The sequence below is a fragment of the Stenella coeruleoalba genome, assembly GCF_951394435.1.
Source record: "Stenella coeruleoalba genome assembly, chromosome: 4".
Taxonomy (NCBI): domain Eukaryota; kingdom Metazoa; phylum Chordata; class Mammalia; order Artiodactyla; family Delphinidae; genus Stenella; species Stenella coeruleoalba.
Genome location: NC_137149.1, coordinates 101,246,822 through 101,266,927, shown reverse-complemented (window position 1 = coordinate 101,266,927; position 20,106 = coordinate 101,246,822). Strand labels below are relative to the sequence as shown.

The window sequence follows — 20,106 nt, the reverse complement described above, 5'->3', positions numbered from 1 at the left end:
TTTACTTCAAACGGTGTAGTTTGTATTAATCTCATACCCCTGTCTTGCCGCTCCCCACTTCCCTCTCCCCACTGGTAACCACTAGTTTGTTCTCTATACCTGTGAGTCTGTTTCTGTTTTGTTATATAAGTTTATTTGCTTTTAATCCTTATACCATCTTACTTTAGAGCATCTGCATGATACTGTGATTTATAAGAAATTTATATTAGGGTTTTCGTCATTTCTGGCATTGGAAATGACGAAAACCCTTGGAATTTTTTAAATGAAGAGAGCAATGTATGTATCTTTTGTTAGGTTAATGAGGTGACTTTGGGGGAAAACACCTAAGGATGGAAGCTGGTTGATAGTGGAGCCAACCAGATGATTAGAGGGTTGGAACTTTCAGTCCCACCCCACAACCTCTGAGAAGGAGGGGAGAGGGGCTGGAGGTTGAATCAATCACCAATGGACGGTTATTTAATCAAACCGTATCTATGTATTGAAGCCTCCATGAAAACCAAAAAGGACGAGTTCAGTGAACTTCCCAGTTGATAAACACAAGGAGTTATGGGCAGAGTAGTGCACTTGGAGGGGGTGTGGAAGCTCAGTGCCTCTTCTTTGTATGTTGCCCTATGCATCTCTTCAACCTGACTATTCCTGAGTTATATCCTTTTGTAATAAACTGGTGATCTAGTAAGTAAAATGTTTCTCTGAGTTCTGTGAGCCATTCTAGCAAACTAATTGAATCCAAGGAGGGGACCATAGGAACATTTGATTTATAGCCAGTTTGTCAGAGGTACAGGTGACAACCTGGATGTGTGCCTGTTGTGTGAAATTCAAGGAAGAGGGTCACTGGAATCTACAATCTATAGCTTGTCAGTCAGATGCAGTGATAACCTGGGCTTTCGATTGGTGTCTGAAGAGGGGAGGGACTAAACCCTTAACCTGTGAGGTCTGATGCTATCTCTAGGCAGATAGCATCAAAATTGAATTAAACTGTAGGACACCCAGCTGGTGTCAGCATTGCTTGCTTGCTGGTCTGGTGGGAAAACCCCCACCTCCACACACTTGAATTGGTGACCAGAACCTTTTTAACCTGCCTTTGCATTCTCTTTCTTCGCTGGAATCTGGTGGCTGAATGCTGATTAGCTGGCAATTTTAGTAAGGATGAAGTCTGATCGGACTCCCTACACCTCACTTGGACATCCTCATCCTGGCTGAAATGGAAGTCTCTGTTAACTTGATGGTTAACCACCCCCTCCTTCTTGAAACTCGACTCTTCTGGTTTCCACGACACTGCATTCTCATGGTATACCACTCACCAGTAAGACTGTTTTTTCCATGTCTCCTTCCTTAAACATTGGTGGTTATTGGGGCTTGGGGAGTGATCATCATGTCTCTTTCCAATGTGGCTTCTGAACCAAAGGAGAAGTAGACACAGGATGCAGATGGAGATCAACATACCAGTTTTATTACAGTAACGCTGAATTGAAGAATGCAGCCTGAGACCACAATTGGATGACTCAGTCTTTTGAGAGAAATGGATGGACTTTTTTACCCAGTTGCAGACAGTGAAGCAGGAAACCCTTAGGCCTCCCTGCTCAGGGCAAAGCCTGTCTCTGTAGCTTCCTGTAGTAGAAGTAAAGATATGTATCCATGCAGTAGGCCAACTAGTCTGAAGGTGAACGAAGATTGGACCCTGGATCACACTTGTGCAGACACATTTTTTTTGTTGTTTTACCAATCTAATAAATCGCTCTTCTTTCCTTAGAGACCTCTCTGAGTGTTTGAGAAATACATTTTTTTACTTTGTAGGCTGTCCAGCCTGATATGCAGATATCCTCCCAATATCTGATTAATTCCCCTCCTTGTTCCACAAAGAATGTCATCAGTTCCTCATATGCTATTAAAGATGGTGACTGCCCCCACCCTAACTCCTCATGTTTACACCTAAGCCTTCATGACTATTTACATTGTTTTTTTAAAATAGATCTTTATTGGAGTATAATTGCTTCACAATACTGTGTTAGTTTCTGTTGCACAACAAAGTGAATCAGCCATATGCATACACATGTCCCCATATCCCCTCCCTCTTGAGCCTCCCTCCCATCCTCTCTATCCCACCCCTCTAGGTCATTGCAAAGCACCGAGCTGATCTCCCTGTGCTATGCTGCCGCTTCCCAAAAGCCAACTATTTCACATTCAGTAGTGTATATACGTCAATGCTACTCTCACTTCGCCCCAGCTTCACCCTCCCACCCCATGTAATCAAGTCCATTTTCTATGTCTACCTCTTTATTCCTGCCCTGCAACTACGTTCATCAGTACCTTTTTTTTAAGATTCCATATTATATATGCGTTAGCATATGGTATTTCTTTTTCTCTTTCTGACTGACTCTGTATGACAGACTCTAGGTCCATCCACCTCACTACAAATAACTAATTTTGTTTCTTTTTATGGCTGAGTAATATTCCCTTGTATATATGTGCCACATCTTCTTTATCCATTCATCTGTCGATGGACATTTAGGTTGCTTCCATGTCCTGGCTATTGTAAATGGTGCTGCACTGAACATTGTGGTACATGTCTCTTTTTGAATTACGGTTTTCTCAGGATATATGCCCAGTAGTGGGATTGCTGGGTCATACAGTAGTTCTATTTTTTGTTTTTTTGGAGCCTCCGTACTGTTTTCCATAGTGGTTGTATCATTTACATTCCCACCAACAGTGTAGGAGGGTTCCCTTTTCACCACCCACTTTCCAGCATTTATTGTTTCTAGATTTTTTGTATAATGGCCATTCTGAATGGGGTGAGGTGATACCTCATTGTAGTTTTGATTTGCATTTTTCTAATAATTAGTGATTTTGAGCATCTTTTCATGTGCCTCTTGGCCATCAGTATGTCTTCCTTGGTGAAATGTCTATTTAGGTCTTCCGCCCATTTTTTAACTGGATTGTTTGTTTTGAGCTCCATAAGCTGTTAGTATATTTTGGAGATTAATCCCTTGTCTGTTGTTTCACTGGCAAATATTTTCTCCCATTCTGAGGGTTGTCTTTTTGTCTTGTTTATGGTTGTCTTTGCTGTGGAAAAGCTTTTAAGCTTAATTAAGTCCAATTTGTTTATTTTTGTTTCCATTACTCTAGGAGGTGGATCAAAAAAGATCTTGCTGTGGTTTATGTCAAAGAGTGTTTTTCCTGTGTTTTCCTGTAGGAGTTTTATAGTGTCTGGTCTTACATTTAAGTCTTTATTTAATCTATTTGGAGTTTATTTTTGTGTATGGAATTAGGTAGTGTTCTAATTTCATTCTTTTACATGTAGCTGTCCAGTTTTCACAGCACCACTTATTGAAGAGGCTGTCTTTTCTCCATTGTATATTCTTGCCTCCTTTGTCATAAATTAGGTGCCCATATGTGCGTGGGTTTGTCTCTGGGCATTCTATACTGTACCATTGATCTATATTTCCGTTTTTGTGCCAGTACCATACTGTCTTGATTACTGTAGCTTTGTGATATAGTTTGACATCAGGGAGCCTGATTCCTCCAGCTCTGTTTTTCTTTTTCAAGATTGCTTTGGCTATTCAGGATCTTTTGTGTTTCCATACAAATTGTGAAATTTTTTGTTCTAGTTCTGTGAAAAATGCCATTGGTAGTTTGATAGAGATTGCACTGAATCTGTAGATTGCTTTAGGTAGTATTGTCATTTTCACAATGTTGATTCTTCCAATCCAAGAACATGGTATATCCCTCCATCTGTTTGTATTGTCTTTAATTTCTTTCATCAGTTTCTTATAGTGTTCTGCAAACAGGTCTTTTGTCTCCTTAGGAAGGTTTATTCCTAGCTATCTTATTCTTTTTGTTGCAGTGGTGAATAGGTGTGGTTCCTTAATTTCTCTTTCTGATTTTTTGTTGTTGGTGTATAGGAATGCAAGAGATTTCTGTGCATTAATTTTGTATCTTGCAACCTTACCAAATTCATTGATTAGTTCTACTAGTTTTCTGGTGGAATCTTCAAGATTTTCTATGTATAGTATCATGTCACTGGCGAACAGTGAGTTTCACTTCTTCTTTTCCAATTTGTATTCCTTTTTCTTCCCTGATTGCTGTGGCTAGGACTGCCAGAACTATGTTTAATAAGAGTGGTGAGAGTGGGCATCCTTGTCTTATTCCGGCTCTTAGTGGAAATGCTTTCAGTTTTTCACCTTTGAGTATGATGCTTGCTGTGAGTTTGTCATATATGGCCTTTGTTATGTTGAGGTAGTTTCCCTCTATGCCCATTATCTACAGAGTTTTTATCATAAGTGGGTGCTGAATTTTGTCAAAAGCTTTTTCTGCATTTTTGAGAAGATCATATGGTTTTTATCCTTAGTTTGTTAATATGGTGTATCACATTGATTGATTTGCATATATTGAAGAATCCTTGCATCCCTGGGATAAATCCCACTTGATTAGGTGCATGATCCTTTTAATGTGCCATTGGATTCTGTTTGCTTGTATTTTGTTGAGGATTTTTGCATCTATGTTCATCAGTGATATTGGCCTGTAATTTTCTTTTTTTGTGATATCGTTTCTGGTTTTGGTATCACGGTGATGGTGGCTTCGTAGAATGAATTTGGGAGTGTTTCTCCCTCTGCAGTATTTTGGAAGAGTTTGAGAAGGATGGGTGTCAGCTCTTCTATAAATGTTTGATAGAATTCACCTGTGAAGCCATCTGGTCCCGGACTTTTGTTTGTTGGAAGATTTTTCATTAGAGTTTCAATTTCATTACTTGTGGTAGGTCTGTTTATATTTTCTAATTATTCCTGGTTCAGTCTTGGAAAATTGTACCTTTCCAAGAATTTGTCCATTTTTTCGTGGTTGTCCATTTTATTGACATATAGTTGTTTGTAGTAGTCTCTTATAATCCTTTGTATTTCTACAGTGTCAGTTGTGATTTCTCCTTTTTCATTTCTAATTTTATTGATTTGCGTCCTCTCCCTTTTTTTCTTGATGAGTCTGGCTAAGGGTTATCAGTTTTGTTTATCTTCTCAAAGAACCAGCTTTTAGTTTTATTGATTTTTGCTATTGTTTTCTTCGTTTCTATTTCATTTATTTCTGCTCTGTTCCTTATGATTTCTTTCCTTCTACCGACTTTGGGTTTTCTTTGTTCTTTTTTCTCTAGTTGTTTCAAGTGTAGTGTTATATTGTTTATTTCAGGTTTTTCTTGTTTCTTGAGGTGAGGTTGTATTGCTATAAATTTCCCTCTTAGAACTGCTTTTGCTGCATCCCATAAGTATTGGGTCATCGTGTTTTCATTGTCATTTGTTTCTGTGTATTTTTTTATTTCCTCTTTGGTTTCTTCAGTGATCTCTTGGTTATTTATTTGTGCACTGTTTAGCCTCCATGTATTTTTTTTTTTACAGTTTTTTTCCTGTAATTGATTTCCAATCTCATAGCGTTGTGGTCAAGAAAAGATGCTTGATGCAATTTCAATTTTCTTAAATTTTCCGAGGCTTGATTTGTGACCCAAGATGTGATCTCTCCTGTAGAATGTTCCATGTGCACTTGAGAAGAAAGTGTATTCTGCCACTTTTGGGTGGAATGTTCTATAAATATCAATTACATCTATCTGGTCTATTTGTCATTTAAAGCTTTTGTTCCCTTATTTATTTTCTGCTTGGATGATCTGTCCATTGGTTTAAGTGGGGTGTTAAAATTCCCTACTATTGTGTTACTGTCAATTTCTCCTTTCATGGTTAATAGCATTTGCCTTATGAATTGAGATGCTCCTATATTGGGTGCATAAGCATTTATAATTGTTATATTTTCTTCTTGGATTGATCCTTTGATCATTATGTAGTGTCCCTCCTTATCTCTTGTAACAGAGTTTATTTTAAGGTCTATTTTATCTGATACAAGTATTGCTACTCCAGCTTTCTTTTGATTTCCCTTTGCATGGAATATCTTTTTCCATCCCTTCAGTTGCAGTCTGTATATGTCCCTAGATCTGAAGTGGGTCTCTTGTAGACAGCATATATATGGGTCTCGTGTTTGTATCCATTCAGCCAGTCTGTGTCTTCTGGTTGGAGCATTCAAGGTTATTATCTATATGTATGTTCTTATTACCATTTTCTTAATTGTTTTGCGTTTGTTTTTGTAGGTCTTTTCCTTCTCTTGTGTTTCCTGCCTAGAGAAGTTCCTTTAGCATTTATTGTATATCTGGTTTTGTGGTACTGAATTCTCTTACCTTTGTTTGTCTGAAAAGCTTTTGACTTCTCCATGAAATCTGAATGAGATCCTTGCTGGGTAGAGTAATCTTGGTTGTACGTTCTTCTGTTTCATCACTTTAAGTATATCCTGCCACTCCCTCCTAGCCTGCAGAGTGTCCGCTGAAAAATCAGCTGATAACCTTATGGGGATTCCTTTGTATGTTATTTTTTGTTTTTACCTTGCTGCTTTTAATATCTTTTCTTTTAATTTAATTTTTGTTAGTTTGATTAATATGTGTCTTGGTGTGTTTTTCCTAGGGATTATCTTGTATGGGACTCTCTGTGCTTCCTGGACTTGGGTGACTATTTCCTTTCTCATGTTAGGCTAGTTTTCAACTATAATCTCTTTAAATATTTTCTCAGACCCTTTCTTTTTCTCTTCTTCTTCTGGGACCTCTGTTATTCAAATGTTGATGTGTTTAGTGTTGTCCCAGAGGTCTCTGAGATTGTCTTCAGTTCTTTTCATTCTTTTTTCTTTGTTCTGCTCCTTGGCAGTTATTTCCACCATTTTGTCTTCCAGGTCACTTATTCGTTCTTTTGCCTCAGTTATTCTGTTATTGATTCTTCCTAGTGTATTTTTCATTTCAGTGATTGTGTTGTTTATCTCTGTTTGTTTGTTCTTTAGTTCTTCTAGGTCTTTTTTAAACATTTCTTATATTTTCTCAATCTGTGCCTCCAATCTATTTCTGAGATTCTAGATCATCTTTACTAACATTATTCTGAATTCTTTTTCAGGTAGACTGCTTATTTCCTCTTCATTTATTTGGTCTTGTAGCTTTTTACCTTGCTCCTTCATCTGTGACATATTATTTTGCCATCTCTTTTTTTTTTTTTTTAAATGAGTGGGATTGTGTTCCTGTCTTATTGGTTATTTGGCCTGAGGCTTCGAACACTGGAGTTTGTAGGCTATTGTGTAGAGCTGGGTCTTGGTGCTGAGATGAGGAACTCTGTGAGACCTCACTCTGATGAATATTCCCTGGGGTTCTCTGTTAGTACAGTTGTTTGGACTCAGAGCTCCCACCACAGGAGCTTCCACCCAACCCCGGGCTCATGAACCAAGATCCCACAAGCTGCCGGTTCACTTGTTGGTCCCTCCCATCTCCTTGGGCATCAGAGTCCCCCACCAGCAGCTGACAGGTCCCCTAGTTGTGGGCTCTTTAGTTCTTTCATGCTTATGTAGTTCCCATTCCAGACTTTAGAAAAAATAATTACAAATACTCATTCTATAGGAATTTTTAGGCTTAGAAAATTTTCTAGGCTTAGAAAACAGATACCTTGTGAAAATATTTCTTAAACTTAGGAAGCATGCATTCTTTAAAGTTGCACATATACTTAGAGGTGTCATCATGATAATGTTTTCTTGTAAAATACTGCCATATTTTCCTAGTGACCCTTGTTCTAGTATTTCTAATGGAAATAGAATCTCATCAGGCCTCAGAATATTGGCATTGATGGGGCCTTGTATTTTACATGAGTCTGAAGCTTGGTTTGGGAAAAATATTCTGAAATCTGGAAAGAGTTGTGACTCTGAGGAAGAGAGTGATAAAATATCTAAGATATTTTTTAGTACACTATTCCCAAATGAGTGTCAGCTGAGTTGGGGAAGGAATTCCAAATGGCCCGTTTCTCCAAGACTGAGAAACTGCATTAAATTTTAACCTGTTTGACTATAAGACATTTTGTTTGTTTGTTTGTTTGTTTTTTTAACCTCCAAACCTGATCTCATCCATGTGTGTATTGGACTTGAGCTTTTTCCTCCATGTTGGAAATGCCCTTCCCAGTGTGAGATGCTTCTCTTGACATGCATGAAGGTAAAGACGTGCTTTGACTTGGGCAAAAAGCAAGGGACAATGAACACTTTACAGGCAGTTCAGGCCTGGAAGGCAGGAAATTACTTAGTGCATGAATCAATATTTAAGTAGCTCCTTCTGTGTTCGGAGAATGATTCAAGCTCTAAGGAGAATAAAGAACGTTCTATTAGTTCACGTTATCTTCTTGTTGTATGCCTATTTTCTGATTGAAAGCTTAACATATAAAAAGAAAGTCCTGTGGGTCACTCTATTAGTCTGTTTGATAATGTTCTCAGATTTGGGTTAATATTTCTAACTCCCAGAACATATAAGTCATCTACCCAATCTACAACACCACTCAACTGGTAGTACTCAGGATTTCCCCTTCTAGATTTATGGATGCTTTCTAGATGAGCCATAAGAACAGATAACCCATATGAGTGTCTCTTTTTCAGGCAGAAAAATATCTACAATCATTAGGACTGGGTTTGACTTTCCAGTGCCTGCCTAAATCCAAAGTGTGCATTTCACTCAGTTGCTAGATACTATACTGGTTGTACAACTCCTCTTTCGGTTACAGAATGCAAGGTCTTGTGCCCAATGCACAGTGAGGCCAAATAAACTGAAACATCAGTGTTTGGTGCAGAGAAAGGTTTACTGCTGGGCCAAGAAAGAAGAACAGGTGGCTCATGCTCAAAAACTCAAACTCGCTGATGGTTTTTGGGGAGAAATTTTTATATGCAAAATTTGGGGTGAACGCTGCAGGGTGTTTGACTTTCTTCTGATTGTTTGATGATGAGGTAACAGGGCAGTGTTCCAGGAATCTTGTGCTCAGCCTACTGTTACCATTCTCCTCCTGGGTGGGGGCCTTAGTTACTGTAGAAGAACTCAAAGATATTGTTATGTGTATTCCTTCCAGAGGAACCAGTACCTTGCTCCTTCCCTGCTCTATTAATTCACTGCTCCCCCTTTGTTTCTGTATTCCTTCACTTCACTGTTTAAACAAGCAGTCGTTTGAATCTGCCCTTTGGAAATCAGGGAAGGTCTAGGAGGCTGGATGAAGACTTTCCTACAGACAAGAAACCAGAAACAGGGGAGATGGAAAGAATTTGTATGGAGGTGGGTAGGAGGGGGTCCCCACAAAGTCCTGCTTGGTTTCATTTCCCATTCTTTTCCCAAGAAATCCATTAGAATATTGACATACATGCCAAACCATTTACTGATTTCTTCATTCATTTATTCAACAGTACTTATTGAGTACCTTTTGTGTCTGAGCACCAGGGTTACAAAGATGAGTCATATAGGTTTCCTGACTTTGAGACACCAAATATCTAGTGAGGAAAACAGACATAGAAACCAGCATGATAGGACTATATGAAGTGTGAGTTAACAGTGTTACCGAGCTCAGTTTTGGCTGCTCACTGCTTAAAGCCAATAATTGAGAGGCAAATGTCAGTAGGAAGGAAGGATGCTTTAATCAGAAAAGTCAGCAATCTGGGGAGAAGGTGGACTTTTGTCCCGAGACCAGCTCCAAAGATTCTGCTCAGCCATGATAGTTTTTAAAGGGAAAAAGGGAGAAATAATCTCAGTGAATCATTGAGGCAGGAGGTTGTATTCTGCATCACTTTCCATTGCCAGCAGACTGGCTGATATTATCTTGCACGAGTGATCTGCCTGCAGGATTGCTAAGGGGGGGTGTTGAGGGTAGAGAGCTAGTCATTCTTTAACTACTTAATTCTTTATTCTTCTTTTATCTAGGAAAAGAGTCAACAGGTTAGGCAAGGCATGACGTGTGTTCAGGAGAGCATAAGTCAGGAGTTAGTTTAAATTGCCTAGTGATCTCATTTTTTTTTTTGCGGTACGCGGGCCTCTCACTGTTGTGGCCTCTTCCATTGCGGAGCACAGGCTCCGGATGCACAGGCTCAGCAGCCATGGCTCACGGGCCCAACCGCTCCGCGGAATGTGGGATCTTCCCAGACCGGGGCACGAAACCGTGTCCCCTGCATCAGCAGGCGGACTCTCAACCACTGTGCCACCAGGGAAGCCCTGATCTCATTCTTATAATTAGGTTTTTTCAAGTTAGAGGGGGACAGAAGTGTGCAAACAGGAAAGGGGCAAAAGAGCTGCTTTCAACAGAAATATGTACAAAGCTGGAGGAGTCAGTTGCCTTGGGATGAGAAGGGGAAAGTGGAACGTTTTGGCTTCGTCTTCGATCACCCATGGGGAGTTTCCCAGGTAGAAGGGAAACCTAGAGAGAAAAATATGTGCTCAGAAATTGTAATTATTTAGCCTGTAAGAGCACTGTTTCTTTGGGGATAGATAAACAACGAAGTTTAATGTAGAAACTGGTAAACATTGAATGGCTGGTTTTCTTCCCAGTGGAGTGAGATTCCTGGAGCAAAAGAGAGGAGGATGGTTCTTATCCAGAGAAACATTGCAAAATCAAGTGGGCTAAAGACAGTTTGATATTTATACATTTGGATACTTGCTTTTTGCATTAAGTTTGTTTATCAAGCTCTAATTTAAAATTACTTCAAACCCAAATATTCCTTTGGTTGTACATACATTATTGAACTGAGACAGCATGACTAGAATAATCTTGGTTTGACCAAGATTATATATTATAAATATCTTTATTTGATTTTTCTCCTTTTCTTCCAGGATTATACACTGATTGTGAGCAGCCAGACGAAAACCTCTGTGGCCAAGAACAAGGACTGGGTGAGCCAAGGGTGAAGGGGCAAAGGATGTTAGATGACTCCATGGTCAAGCAAACAGCATGTTTGGCCTCATTGCCATGAATAATTGCTGAATTCTTTAGAATAGGGGAACTCAGGTAAATGAGTGCTCTTGTCCTCAACTGACCACATTGGAGGTCTGTGTGGCCACTAGCCCCCGCCCTATTTTGGATAGGCTGTGCAACCCAGGGAATAGAGGAAGCTAGAACTAAGTCTTGTTTTGGCTTTCTTTAGATTGAATTTGTTATTGTTGTTTAAATTTGTGTTTAATTTTTTTTTTCATTCCTGAGATTTCCCTTCATTTTCCTATTCAAAAGGAAATCCTCCACATAAGTGTGTAGGTCTTTGGATGCCACTGAGGGGAAAAGAATGGAGAGCTTACTTTTTAATGCTTGTTGTCATAAAATATATTATAGTTAATATTTTGGGTGGTGAATGAAGTAGATCGACTAACCATGTGTGAACATCTTCTTTGCTCTTAATGTGTTAGTTGAGATAGGAACATAGTATGTCAGAGTATTTATGAGTTGCTTTTACCCTGGAAAATGTGCTGGTGCACTGCATTGGTAATATCAAAAACAAACATTTCTGTATAAGGTGTTTTCTAGTCCTTCCATCCTCTGTATCTCTAAACACACTTTTGTTTACCCTGCATGATTGTAGTGGTACTCCATAATCCCCCTTTGTTTCCATAAGCCATAGGTAAAAATTGCTCTCAATAATCCATGGTAGCTTTCATTTAATAAATCATATCTTCTAGACATTTTTTTCTCTTCTCTTTATTAGGGCAGCCATCATTTCTACCTCCCTAAGAAAAACTGACATAGAGAATGAGAAATAGGAATCAAGGCACTAAAGTACTTTGAAAGACCTACAGTGTGAATATGTACTTCTTAGGAAGCAGGATCAGATGATACTGTTAGAAGAACTCTACATTTATTAATTCAATACCCATAACAACCCTAATCCCCAATTTATAACTCCCAGTTTTCAGTTTCAGCCTAGAGGTTATAAATAACTTGCCCCAAGGCACGGTTGAGTTGCTGGAGCCTGAATTCAGGTACTGTGGGCTCTCAAACATTATGCTACAAATAACTTGTGATTTTTTTTTAATTTAACTTTTTTTTTTACATCTTTATTGGAGTATAATTGCTTTACAATGGTGTGTTAGTTTCTGCTTTATAACAAAGTGAATCAGTTATACATATAAATGTGTTCCCATATCTCTTCCCTCTTGCATCTCCCTCCCACCCTCCCTATCCCCCCCTTCTAGGTGGTCTTTAGTGCAAAAGAAAATCAGTTTTCTTGATTGAGTTTAATTGGTAAAGTTGACTGAGTTTAATTACCTTATAAAATCTATTTTAATTTTTCTGATTTTATGAAGAGGACTGATTTAAGTATACTTACAGCTACTGTACTTAGTTTCAAAGATATGAAATCAGGTGGCTGTACTCTGGCACACTAAGCAGCTGTATTGAGACTCACATGACTAACACTTGGCTGGACCCAACATCTGGTACTGGGCCACAGTAAGCACGCCCCGCTGGCTGAACTCAGAGATTCAAAACATTCAGTCTTTGCACATTAGCAGGCTTCTGCTTCGTTCATACAAGTGTGGATTTTGCATAAAGTACAAGGCAAATATGCATGAAACTTTTCAGAGGAAGATGGTATTTGGAGAGGTATTTCATCTTCAAATTATTTAAATTGGACATTGTTAAGTAGTTAGAACAAACGAAAACTTTCATATGTTATATAAATTAGAAATCACGCAAAACAATATGATAAGAGTGGCTATTGCAACTCCCATAAAAAGAGAATAATGAACAGTACATAATAAAAGATGCTATGATTGGATGCTTAGGTTCAAAGATCATCTGACATTTACTAGCTATGTGATAATTAAAGTCATTTAACCTCTCTGTGACTTAGTTTCCTCATGTGTAAAATGAGGATAATAATGGCACCAATATCATATAGTTATTTTGAGTATTAAATCAGACAATATATAAAAAGCATGTACAGAGTGCCTGGTACAGAGTAAGCCCTCAATATTAGGAATTACTTCATTCTTGAGAATGTGTATTATGGATTGCTGTTTGTCTTAATTGGACCTCAACCAATGAGCGACTTCAACCAATAAGAACTTACTAATAAGCCATTTGTTTATACCAGCTATCAATACCCAAACTATTAAACTGAGGTGATAGTTGATGTTGTATAGGTTTGTTTACAGAGTGACTTACCATGGTGGGTGGCTTATGATACAATTAAAAGAATATAAACTTCTATGAATGGGTGAGTCTGTGACAAGGCCAGAAAAAAATTGAGAATCAATATATGCATAATGGCAAAGTAAAATGACTTTGGGAAAATACAGTTTGTCTCATGTCAAACTCTAGCCCAGGGCCAGGCTAGTTCTAGAGTCACCTCCAGCTTTGATGATTTTAGTTTATGTTCTACTGCATAGGCAGGCATTTTGAACTCAAAGATATTTTGGTTTAGATGATGATAATTATAGGACTTAAATCGTCTCTAAACTGTCACCCTAAAATATACTTCCAGTAGTTCTGATGCTGGTAATATATCAGCAGTCTATGAGAAATATAATGGTTTATTTGTCAGTTAAATCCCTTAATTAAAAGTGGATTAGAGAGGAGATTGGTTCAGGATGGCAGAGCAGAAGGACGTGCTCTCATTCCCTCTTGCACGAGCACCAGAATCACAACTAACTGCTGAACAGTCATCGACAGGAAGACACTGGAACTCCCCAAAAAAGATACCCCACATCTAAAGACAAAGGAGAAGCCAAAATGAGATGGTAGGAGGGGGGCAATTACAATAAAATCAAAGCCCATAACCACTGGGTGGGTGACTCACAAACTGGAGAACAGTTATACCACAGAAGTCCACCAACTGGAGTGACAGTTCTGAGCCCGACATCAGGCTTCCCAACCTAGGGGTCCACCAATGGGAAGAGGAATTCCCAGAGATTCAGACTTTGAAGGCTAGCAGGATTTGATTGCAGGATTTCAAAAGGACTGGGGGAAACAGAGACTCCACTCTTAGAGGGGACACACAAAGTAGTGTGAGCATCAGGACCCAGGCGAAGGAGCAGTGACCCCATAGGAGACTGAACTAGACCTACCTGCTAGTGTTGGAGGGTCTCCTGCAGAGGCGGGGGGTGGTGGTGGCTGTGTCTCACCGTGAGGACAAGGAGACTGGCAGCAGAAGCTCTGGGAAGTACTCCTTGGCGTGAGCCCTCCTGAAGTCTGTCATTAGCCCCACCGAAGAGCCTGTAGGTGCTAGTGCTGGGTCGCCTCAGGTGAAAAAACCAACAGGGAGGGAACTCATCTGTTGGATACAACTCATCTGTTGGATGCCCCACCCATCAGCAGACAAGCAGATTAAAATTTTACTGAGCTCTGCCCAGCAGAGCAGCAACCAGCTCTACCCATCAGTAGTCCCTCCCATCAGGAAACTTGCACAAGCCTCTTAGATAGCGTAATCCACAAGAGGGAAGACAGCAGAAACAAGAAGAACTACAATCCTACAGCCTGTGGAACTAAAACCACATTTACAGATAGACAAGATGAAAAGGGCCATGTACCAAATTAAGGAACAAGACAAAACCCTAGAAAAACAACTAAATGAAGTGGAGATAGGCAACCTTCCAGAAAAAGAATTCAGAATAATGATAGTGAAGGTGATCCAGGACCTCGGAAAAAGAATGGAGGCAAAGATCGAGAAGGTGCAAGAAATGATTACTGAAGACCTAGAAGAATGACAGAACAAACAAACAGAGATGGACAATACAATAACTGAAGTGAAAAATACACTAGAAGGAATCAATAGCAGAATAAGTGAGGCAGAAGAACGGATAAATGATCTGGAAGACAGAATGGTGTAATTCACTGCTGTGGAACAGAATGAAGAAAAAAGCATGAAAAGAAATGAAGACAGCCTAAGAGACCTCTGGGACAACATTAAATGCAACAGCATTCACATTATAGGGGTCCCAGAAGGAGAAGAGAGAGAGAGAGGACCCGAGAAAATATTTGAAGAGATTATAGTCAAAAATTTCCCTAACATGGGAAAGGAAATAGCCCCCAAGGCCAGGAAGTACAGAGCGTCCCGTACAGGATAAACCCAAGGAGAAACACGCCAAGACACATAGAAATCAAACTGGCAAAAATTAAAGACAAAAATTATTGAAAGCAGCAAGGGAAAAATGACAAATTACATACAAGAGAACTCCCATAAAGTTAACAGCTGATATCTCAACAGAAACTCTACAAGCCAGAAGGGAGTGGTATGACATATTTAACGTGTTGAAAGGGAAGAACCTACAACCAAGTTTACTCTACCCAGCAAGGATCATATTCAGATTTGATGGAGAAATCAAAAGATTTACAGACAAGCAAAAGCTGAGAGAATTCAGCACCACCAAACCAGCTCTACAACAAATGCTAAAGGAACTTCTCTAAGTGGGAAACACAAGAGAAGAAAAGGGCCTACAAAAACAAACCCAAAACAATGAAGAAAAAGATATAGCATGCAAATGGAAATCAGAAGAAGGCTGGGGTAGCAAAACTCACATCAGATAAAATAGACTTTAAAGAATGTTACAAGAGACAAGGAAGGACACTACATAATGATCAAGGGATCAATCCAAGAAGAAGATATAACAATTATAAATATATATGCACCCAACATAGGAGCACCTCAACACATAAGGCAACTGCTAACAGCTCTAAAAGAGGAAATCAACAGTGACACAATAATAGTAGGGGACTTCAACACCTCACTTACACCAATGGACAGATAATCTAAACAGAATATTAATAAGGAAACACAAGCTTTAAATGACACAATAGACCAGATAGATTTAATTGATATTTATAGGACATTCCATCAAAAAACAGCATATTACACTTTTTTCTCAAGTGCACGCAGAACATTTTCCAGGATAGATCACATCTTGGGTCACAAATCAAGCCTCAGTAAATTTAAGAAAATTGAAATTGTATCAAGCATCTTTTCTGACCACAACGCCTTGAAATTAGAAATGAATTACAGCGAAAAAAAAATAAAAAACACAAACACATGGAGGCTAAACTATGTTACTAAATACCAAGAGATCACTGAGGAAATCAAAAAATACCAAGAGACAAATGACAACAAAAACATAATGATCCAAAACCTATAGGATGCAGAAAAAGCAGTTCTAACAGGGAAGTTTATAGCAATACAATCCTACCTCAAGAAACAACAAACATCTCAAATAAACAAGCTAACTTTACACCTAAAGGAACTAGAGGAAGAAGAACAAGCAAAACCCGAAGTTAGTAGAAGGAAAAAAATCATAAAGATCATAGCAGAAATAAATGAAATAGAAACAAAACAATAGCAAAGATCAATAACACTGAAAGCTGGTTCTTTGAGAACATAAACAAAACTGATAAACCATTAGCCAGCCTCATCAAGAAAAGAGGGAGAGGACTCAAATCAATAAAATTAGGAATGAAAAAGAGGTTACAACAGACACCACAGAAATACAAAGCATCCTAAGAGTACTACAAGCAACTCTATGCCAGTAAAATGGACAACCTGGAAGAAATGGACAAATTCTTAGAAAGGTATAACCTTCCAAGACTGAACCTGGAAGAAAAAGAAAATATGAACAGACCAATCACAAGTAATGAAATTGAAACTCTAATGAAAAATCTTCCAACAAACAAAAGTCCAGGACCAGATGGCTTCACAGGTGAATTCTATCAAACATTTAGAGAAGAGGTAACACCCATCCTTCTCAAACTCTTCCAAAAAATTGCAGAGGAAGGAACACCTCCACATTCATTCTATGAGGCCACCGTCGCCCTGATACTAAAACCAGACAAAGATACTACAAAAAAAGAAAATTACAGACCAGTATCACTGATGAATATAGATGCAGAAGTCCTCAACAAAATACTAGCACACAGAATCCAACAACACATTAAAAGGATCATACACCATGATCAAGTGGGATTTATCCCAGGGATGCAGATTCTTCAACATACGTAAATCAATCAATGTGATACACCATATTAACAAATTGAAGAATAAAATCCGTATCTCAGTATATGCAGAAAAGCTTTTGACAAAATTCAACACTCATTTATGATAAAAGCTCTCCAGAAAGTGGGCATAGAGGGAACCTACCTCAACATAATAAATAGCTACTGCAAACATCATTCTCAATGGTGAAAAACTGAAAGCATTTCCTCTAAGATCAGGAAAAAGACAAGGATGTCCACTCTCACCACTCTTATTCAACATAGTTTTGGAAGTCCTAGCCATGGCAATCAGAGAAGAAAAAGAAATAAAAGGAATACAAATTGGAAAAGAAGAAGTAAAACTATCAGTGTTTGCAGATGACATGATACTATACATAGGGAATCCTAAAGATGCCACCAGAAAACTACTAGAGCTAATCAATGAATTTGGTAAAGTTGCAGAATACAAAATTAATGCACAGAAATCTCTTGCACTCCTATGCACTAATGATGAAAAATCTGAATGAGAAATTAAGGAAACATTCCCAATTACCATTGCAACAAAAAGAATAAAATACCTACAAATAAACCTACCAAGGGAGACAAAAGACCTGTTTGTAGAAAACTATAAGACACTGATGAAGGAAATTAAAGATGATACAAACAGATGGAAAGATATACCATGTTCTTGGATTGGAAGAATCAACATTGTGAAAATGACTCTACTACCCAAAGCAATCTACAGATTCAATGCAATCCCTATCAAATTACCAATGGCATTTTTTACAGAACTAGAACAAAAAAATCTTAAAATTTGTATGGAGACACAAAAGACCCCGAATAGCCAAAGCAGTCCTGAGGGAAAAATGTGGAGCTGCAGGAATCAGACTCCCTGACCTCAGACTATACTACAAAGCTACAGTAATCAAGACAGTATGGTACTGGCACAAAAACAGAAATATAGATCAATGGAACAGGATAGAAACCCCAGAGATAAACCTACGCATCTATGGTCAACTAATCTATGACAAAGGAGGCAAGGATACACAGTGGAAAAAAGACAGTGGTGTCAGGAAAACTGGACAGCTACGTGTAAAAGAATGAAATTAGAACACTCCCTAACACCATACACAAAAATAAACTCAAAATGGATTCGAGACCTAAATGTAAGACTGGACACTTTAAAACTCTTTAGAGGAAAACATAGGCAGAACACTCTTTGACATAAATCACACCAAGATCTTTTTTGATCCAACTCCTTGAATAATGGAAATAATAACAAAAATAAACAAATGGGACTTAATGAAACTTCAGAGCTTTTGCACAGTAAAGGAAACTACAAACAAGACCAAAAGACAGCCCTCAGAATGGGAGTAAATATTTGCAAATGAATCAACGGACAAAGGATTAATCTCCAAAATATATAAACAGCTCATGCACCTCAGTATTAAAAAAAGAAACAACCCAATCCAAAAATGGGCAGAAGACCTAAGAAGACGTTTCTCCAAAGAAGACATACAGATGGCCAAGAAGCACATGAAAAGCTGCTCAACTTCACTAATTATTAGAGAAAGGCAAATCAAAACTACAATGAGGTATCACCTCGCACCAGTTAGAATGGGCATCATCAGAAAATCTACAAACAACAAATGCTGGAGAGGGTGTGGAGAAAAGGGAACCCTCTTGCACTGTTGGTGGGAATGTAAATTGATACAGCCACTATGGAGAACAGTATGGAGGTTCCTTAAAAAACTAAAAATAGAATTACCATATGACCCAGCAATCCCACTACTGGGCATATACCCAGAGAAAACCATAATTCAAAAAGACACATGCACCCCAATGTTCATTGCAGCACTGTTTACAATTGCCAGGTCATGGAAGCAACCTAAATGCCCATTAACAAACGAATGGATAAAGAAGACGTGGTGCATATATACAATGGAATATTACTCACGCATAAAAAGAACGAAATTGAGTCATTTGTAGAGAAGTGGATGGATCTAGAGACTGTCATACAGAGTGAAGTAAAGTCAGAAGGAGAAAAACAATTATTGTATATTAATGCATATATGTGGAAACTAGAAAAATAGTATAGATGTACTGGTTTGCACTGCAGAAATAGAGACACAGATGTAGAGAACAAATGTGTACAACAAGGGGGGAAAGCGGCTGGGGTGGTGTGGTGGTGTGATGAGTTGGGAGATTGGGATTGACATAGATACCCTAATACGTACAAAATGGTTAACTAATGAGAACCTGCTGTATAAAAAAATAAATAAAATGAAATTCAAAAAAAAAATTCAAAGGTACACCCCCCAAAGCTTTTCAGAAAATGTTATTTTTGTTTCAGTGGGAAGTCAGAGGTATGCAGTTGGAATTAGCAAATTATATCTCATTACAGCTTATCCACTGCTTGATACCCAGATCCAGTGCCATTTTTCCATTGTGTGTCTACTTTGCAGACAAAGTTTACCAGTCTTTACTTTCATCAATAAAAATCTGCTAGAAACTGGCACTTCTGATATTCAGTACAGATCTTTAATCTTATTCTGTTGAACAATGCTTAAGTTTAATCAGTGTTAAAATAACCTACAAAATAATTTCTTGAAGTGGTGTCATGTGTACTCTGGAATTTAGAGAGTATATTCTCTAAAATTTCACATATTATCATGTTTTGATAATTTTGAAATTTTGATAATTTACTTTTAGGATTTACTCTCTAAATCTGGAAAACTTTTTTTTCCTCTTTTTTTTTGGTAACAAACTGCGAATGGTTTATTTCTAAAACTAACCAGATAAGGAAGTCTTAAGAGTCCATGCTTTTATGTTATGAATTTTTTATTTTTAGTCTTAGGAAATGAGCATTGGAATATGAATTGACTTTTGTCCATGCAGTCTTCCAGCTATAGCTTTCCTTGCCCTTTCCTTCAAGTCCCTGTTTATATACCCCATCATTCTTAGAAAGGATTCTTATCTTTAAAAATTTGGGTTTTGCCATTAAAATTTATGTAATCTTACTCAAAAAAAAAAAAAAAGTGGGTTAGAGGTGAGTGTACTAAAAAAGACTACAATGTTCCATATTTTGTGAATTGGTAATCAGCCTGCTTTAAAACATTAGACTTTTTATTGAATTTTATTTTATTTTATACAGCAGATTCTTATTAGTTACATATTTTATACAAATTATTGTATATATGTCAATCCCAATCTCCCAGTTCATTCCACCACCACCACCCCCCGCCCCGCTTTCCCCCCTTGGTGTCCATACTAAAACGTTAGACTCATTTTTAAATGCTGCCTATATTATCTGCTA

At 38.2% G+C, this 20,106-nt stretch overlaps 1 protein-coding gene across 4 annotated transcripts in view; it reads left to right on the top strand.

Annotated features, from left to right (window-relative positions):
• The window catches only part of ADAMTS3 (ADAM metallopeptidase with thrombospondin type 1 motif 3), a 611,755-nt gene that overhangs the window by 65,688 nt on the left and 525,961 nt on the right, over positions 1–20,106 (top strand). For all 4 annotated transcript variants that reach the window (XM_079921102.1, XM_079921112.1, XM_079921101.1 and 1 more), the window contains exon 2: positions 10,676–10,735. The gene's annotated coding sequence lies outside the window, so the exon portion shown is untranslated. The remainder of the gene's footprint in view (positions 1–10,675; positions 10,736–20,106) is intronic.